General features: G+C 36.7%; 1 long non-coding RNA gene across 1 annotated transcript; it reads left to right on the forward strand.

Moving 5' to 3' along the window:
- The first annotated feature begins 826 nt into the window (after window positions 1-826).
- Window positions 827-1,653, forward strand: LOC135082775 (uncharacterized). The gene is made up of 2 exons (XR_010259479.1): window positions 827-1,022; window positions 1,371-1,653. It is a non-coding gene; the product is annotated as an uncharacterized LOC135082775 (long non-coding RNA).
- Window positions 1,654-6,728: the final 5,075 nt, after the last annotated feature.

Here is a 6,728-nt window from a genome sequence, read left to right on the forward strand (position 1 = left end):
ATTTACATTATTTGTGTACAACATTTTGACGCCCATCCTGATAGCTAAGCATCACATGTAGGAGTCAGATACGTTTAAACCTATTACCGTTTACTTTTACCTATTATTGCTGTATTTATTGTATTGCGTTTACATAATTTTGTATGTAGTCCTTTAATAACCTGGTTACTTCAATGGTGAAGTTAACAGAAATATTAAGCAACATTATACGTAAGATCAAAGATGTAAAATGTGCTATTATTACACTCTTGTAAGTACTTGAGAATTTTTGACCTCCTCTCTGAAATCAAGTGAAAAAGCAAGCTATAAGGTAAAAATTGACGAAGACGTGTGGTCAAGTGGTAGCAAAGCAACGCTTGTCGTGCTTAAGTTTTTCCAAAAAAGCATAAAAAAGCTAAAATTATTGGTTTTTAACATCATCGTACTGACTACTGTAAAGCATTCTTTGAAAACTGTACAAAGACCGTAGTTGAAGCTGAAAAATTTGCTTTGTATCACTCTACACAAATACTTCTTGAAAATGTTCACCCTCCTCCCTGAAATCGAGTAAAAGGAAGGCCAAAAAATAAAAGTACCAGGCTAGCATGAACGCGAGGAAATCAATGGACAGAGGCACGTGGCCCTCCAGATGCGGTAACTCGATACAGCCTGCCCGTTGTGAGGGGAGCGTTGAGAGGCTCGCTTTGCTGAATTTTTTGTATTTTTGGAGAACTCTGACGGTCTGTTTTTGGTTATTTTTAGCTTTATACATACATCTTTTGGGGACTTAACTAACTACAAATAACTATTATTGATGTCTATATTCTTTCAGAGATACTCGTATTGGCTCTGTGCACGATTACAGCGCCAACTAGCGTCCACAACTTTGTGGGCTCTGTCACATTGACATTTAGGTCGTATATTTGTGAAAAAATATCGAAATGAAGAAATAACAAATATTTTCAACTAATAAATTGTTGTGATACTACGATTTGGGTGGAAAAAAGGTTTTGAAATAATTTTGGTCATTCAAATCAAATGAGGTAAGTCCAAAAAGTGTGTTTGATTTTGATTGTGTCAGGGTTTGTTTACTTTATTTATAGTTGTAGTTTTACAGTAAAACAAAAAGAAAAAGCTACTTTAACGGTTTCATTATATAACAGTAAATATATTTAAATGTTCCTGTATCAGGCAGGCTGCAGGCCTCCTACTAGGTGGACCGACGATCTGGTAAAGGTCGCGGGAAGAGCCTGGATGCGGGCAGCGCAGGACCGTTCATTGTGGAAAACCTTGGGGGAGGCCTTTGTCCAGCAGTGGACGTCATTTGGCTGAAAAGAAGAAGAAGAAGAAAGTTCCTGTATCACTAGTAATAAATTAAATATCGTTTTCAGATCGAAATGAGTATTGTTTTGAAGACCGGGTTTGTGAGTTTTACAATATCAAATTCCAACCACAAACCGTATTTAAAGGAAAGTTGTTGGTATTGGCTGGACAAGTCCGAGATGTAGAAGAATTAAGAACAAAACAAGGGCAGAGTTCAATCATTCACGCTCTCATCATAAGACAAACATCTGTGCACAACAACTACTGTGACTCATTTTTGTACTACCACGTTGTATAGTCTAGTTATTTCCAAATTGTAAACGGCTATTAAACCAGCCCTATCGAAAAACAGTCCACTCTTTTATTTAAGTTCCCAGTGAGACCCTATTCATGCGATTAATTAATGATATTAAAATGTATTATGTAGAATCGCTTTGCCATTGACAGATACATCTGATGACAGAGCTTACATTATTTCTACTTTTGACCACCATGAGCGCTGCGATCGATTATGTTACCCCCACCTAGTACTTCGCACCCAGCGAATATCATTGAAAACAGTAGAACAAACATTTTGTGATGATAATTTCAAGTAGGTGCTGGTTATTGCCATGCCTTTTAAAAGATAAAAAGCTTTTTAAATGAAACTAACTAAAATGTGTATATTTTTCAATACTCAGGATATGAAAAATAATGTCGTGCTCGTGAGTGATTTTCAACTCAATTAATTTTTCAGGTCCTTTTTTATTCGACTTATCCTATGTCGGATGACACACTTACTTATCCTCTACAGCTTGATAAATGAATGAAAGACGATGAATGCAATAAAAAATAACAATAATATGGGTCAATGCTGAGAAGGAACTCAGCCATTGTCAGCCTCTTTCCATCTGCTGACTGCTCATCTCCCAAGATCGGTGTCGGGTTCGGCGCGCGGCCCGTGACGTTACGTTGGCTGACCGTTCCACTCTCTGGCTGCTTGCACAGTGGATTGGGAGATAGACTATATTTAAATTACGATTTCATTCTCACTGTCTGAATGCCAGACCTACGTTATTTTATAAAAGCTGAAAGTTTGTCAGCGCATGCTCCCAACATAGGTCAGACGGATCATTATGAAGTTTGGGTCTCGTGGCTTTGGCAGCTACACTAAAAGGCTCGTCTGGCCAGGGTTTGAAAGGTCTACTATCTAGCTGATGAAGAAAAAACATCTAATTTTGGCCCAAATATTGTACAATAGGTACTTATACCTACTTAATTAAAAACAGCTTTTATGGTATAAGGGTACTTCTCATTTACACTCAAATTTGATGGTCACACAACAATAATTCATAAACGGTATAAGTTAGAACAATACCTTTGAAATCAGATGATAAAATATCTATTTAGCTACATACAAAATAAATTTTATCGTAATAGAAGCAAAATTAATACGAAAAAATCACATGAAACGATAAAAAACGGGGTCATTTTTCGCGTTCTCATCGTGTCACACCTTCGGTTGCAATGAAACATTTGGTTACTGCATTCACAATTTTCATTCAATTTGTGTGTAGCATATACTAAAATCATCGTAATTAAACATACTTTCCACACAATAGTCAAAAAAATATCTTCTTATAATTATTTTGAATTGAGAAAGCGAAATACGTTGGTCACACGATTTTAGGTACCTAAAATTTTGAGTTATAATATAAGATTGCCGTTAAACCGAACACCAGCAACCAATCACAGCGTTCTATTCGGTTAACGTCAGTCACGCTTCGACCATTGGGGAGGTGAGATAGGTCGATCGTCGCTCCGCGAAAAAAATACGTAGCTTTTTGTGATTGTCCATAGACATACCGTCGCTTGCTTGAACAATATTTTCTACCTCTAAAATTTAAACAATTTAATTGAAACTTTGCCATTGAAAACTTAACATGTTAGACTTATTTGTGTAGTATTCAAATTCAAATTTAAGGATAATTCATAAAAAACTAAAATTTTCGTCACCTTCGTGGCATCACCTTCGTGGTGTTTTATACACGAAGGTGATTTTAGGCCACGAAAGTGATTTCTTGCTTTGGTTTATTTTAAAATATAGTGACTGGTGTTTATGTTTTTACAATATTTTAATAACTAATAAATTATACGTGGTAAAGTAGAGATCAGTACATCAATAAATAAATAAGGGCCTCGTATTTTTGTTGTCTGTCTGTATGACTGTATGTATGTCTGTATATGTGACTGTGTATCTGTTTGTAAGATAAATTTAATCTGAAGTTTGAGTTAAAAGTTGTACAACAAAAATACGAGGCCCTCTGGCCTAAATAAAAAAAATGTTTTTGATGAGGGACTGATAATCAGTTAGAGTTCTTTTTTATTGAGGTACTGATAATCCGTTTTTTGCTTCTTTAGCATTTCAGAATGCCACCAGTGTCACCCTTAAAACCAATTGCGTAGAATCTTGTAACTTAGTAGGTGACCTAATTGGTAAAATTTTATCTTGTATTTAAGTAGGTACCTATTTATATTATGTTATTGCTATTTATCTATGAAAATAAGACAAAATATATGTTTTATAAACACTTAAGAGTCATTTACAGTAGTAAAGTTTGAAAAAATTATTGCTGTAAAGTACAGAATCACTTTCGTGGCATCAAAAAATTCAAAACGTTAAAGCTTCCAAACGAGACTCACTATTTGACTGATTTACTGAGAATACAATCTTCACATCAAGCGCTACAATTTTTGTTTACAAAAAGTTGAAATAAGTTAGAAATAAAATTCGCCACGAAGATGACGATGAGAACCGTGGCGATGAGAAATACCCATAACATAAAATAGAATTACAGTTTATTCAACACAGTAAAAACTAGGCTTTCTTGAGTTTACAGTAGCTAATACAGTTGATGATTTTTTCTAGAGTTATACGAGTTCTGCACCACTGTGCATCGTGTGACGGACTCTGTGCGGTTTCCGCGCGACGCGACGACTTGCGGTCGAGTGTCACTTACACCCTGTATGTAGCCTGAATTATAATGCATTTCAGACTTTAATACGTAGATATAAAGTCGGATATTGCTGTTTTGTGGTTTCTAACGTGAACAATGTAAGGCTTAGGAGTCACAGTTGGGTTACTCATTGACACTAATGATACGTATATTGTTTTGTTTGTATGTAGTCTAATTTTATTTCAAGGTCAAATCAAATGCCTGTAAGAGCAATGTCAAACACCTACGGCCCAATTAGTTTATGAATAACATCTCTTTCTAAACAAAACATAATAATGGTTTTAGGAGATCCCATAATTATACGACCGCCTCACCGCCACGCGTCAGTTAATGGAATTAATTATTTGCGTTTAGGGTAATACCCTGGTAGTATACCAAGATGTGACAGGATGGACTATTTTTAAAATCCTCTTAATTAGAGGTTAGCCTAATGGGACTCTTAGAGTAGGCGCACACCGTTGATTTTTAGTTGGCCGATAGTTGTGCCTGATTTTAAATTGTATGAAGAATCGGCCAAATCGAATCGACGTAGTGTGCGCACTCCCATACATGCCCATACTGATCAACTGCCCGACTAAACTATCGGCCGACGAAAAATCAACGGTGTGCGCCTACTCTTAACGCCGGAAAAAATTAATAGCACTAACGTGCCCAAGTTTCTGAGATTATTTAGAGGGTAGAAAAAGTTAGCCAGTTTCCGTAGGCGTTTCTATGTTACCTAAGTACGAGTATTATTTTCTATTTGCTGACCGAAGACATATACATGCTGACAGTAGATCAATATTTATACTAGGTATCTCAGTAACTCTCTTTGGTTATACTTTTAAATTTTTAAGTAATTTTATTACATAAATCCCAAAATAAGGTACGAAGTCATTTGCCTTCTGTAACCTAAAAACAGAGCCCATTAAAATGTTAAATGGCCGATCAAATTAATATTTGGTTCAATCAGCCACCGCGTTAAAATGTTTGCCGAAGCAAAGGGGCGGAAGCAAACACAGGGAGGAATCCCTTTAGTTCGAAGGGACTCGATGCTCGCTTAGAGCCCTTTTAGCAAAGCAATTTTGACATAGTTTACATGCGTTTCAGTCACAATCAAAGTAACTACCAATTCTTTTTAGATATTTTTATCATTATAAAAATAGTATAACATAAAAATATAAGCTTTTATAAAAACGAGCATAAAAAAATATCTACGATTAGCGACCGCTCGCGACTTCGTACGCGTGGACGAAGTTTTACCGACTTAGGGGTTGAATTTTGCAAAATTCCGTCTTAGTGAGCACCTACGTTCTAAATGGAACCCTATGCAAAATTTTCAGACTCCTAGCACTTGTAGTTTCTGAGATTTCGTGATGAGTGAGTCAGTCAGTCAATTGCTTTTATAAATATGGATTTTTAAATTATTTTCCGACCACTGCGTTTCAGCCGGCACTTTAGGCAGGTGTCTGGTCGCCCCGCCGGCGCCGACTGTTTGCCCACCACTCCCGACCCCTGCCGCCCTGGTACTTTGGGGGATGGGGGCAAACATTGGGGCTTGGGGCTGGGTTTAGGCAAAAAAGGCAAAGGTAGGTAGGTATGTTTTGGTTGAAATGGCACGGTTTGATTTGATATTTGAAAGATTATTATATGCCGAGAGGCACGAAAACGACCAAATGGTACAAGTTATCTTGCGATGCCTATAAAAGAAACTGTAAATATGCCAAATTACAGATTTCAATGGTTTTGGGCATATATGGGTTAAAGAAAAACTACCGAAATTAGTTACCTACTTAAAGAATAAAAGTAATTTATTTTATGAAAATACTGGGCTATCACTGCTAGGGGACAATAAAAGGGTCAGTGCTAAAAAGAAGCAGCGCAAGAAACTTACCCGCATTCACAAACATTACTATGAGGTCTCACAGTGCGCGTACGCACAAGGTCCCAAAATCCTATTCAACAACATGACACAATCAGAGTTCATCTTTTCAACGCGGTGCGTTTGACTTCACTTAAGCAAGCATCGTTTGTCAATACGAGTGTCTGTCACTTTTCTTTCTTTTCTTTCAGGCACTATATCAATATAATATGCGTATCTATATACCTACCTGTACTTCCCATATGCATAATTCAAACAGACAAGCTATTGTGTTTTCTGTTTTTAATGCAAATGAAACACTTGTTTCAACTTTTCAAACTTCTTTATGCACTTTGTTAAATAGTTGCTAATTAGTTCTACATAATTTAGTTTTAGCCATGGCTCTAAGTCGTTTGGTGCCTTCTGTAGGGGAGACCGAGGTGAGTGGTAACAGAGGAGAGTTGTGACATTGTCGATTTTTTGAAACTTATTAACTACTAGCAAGCTTGTAACAGTGAGCGTTTTTAGGGTTCCGTAGTCCTGACAAGGAACCCTTATAGTTTCGTCATGGTCTGTCTGTCCGTCTGAGG

Source organism: Ostrinia nubilalis, chromosome 22 (assembly GCF_963855985.1).
Source record: "Ostrinia nubilalis chromosome 22, ilOstNubi1.1, whole genome shotgun sequence".
Classification (NCBI taxonomy): Eukaryota; Metazoa; Arthropoda; class Insecta; order Lepidoptera; family Crambidae; genus Ostrinia; species Ostrinia nubilalis.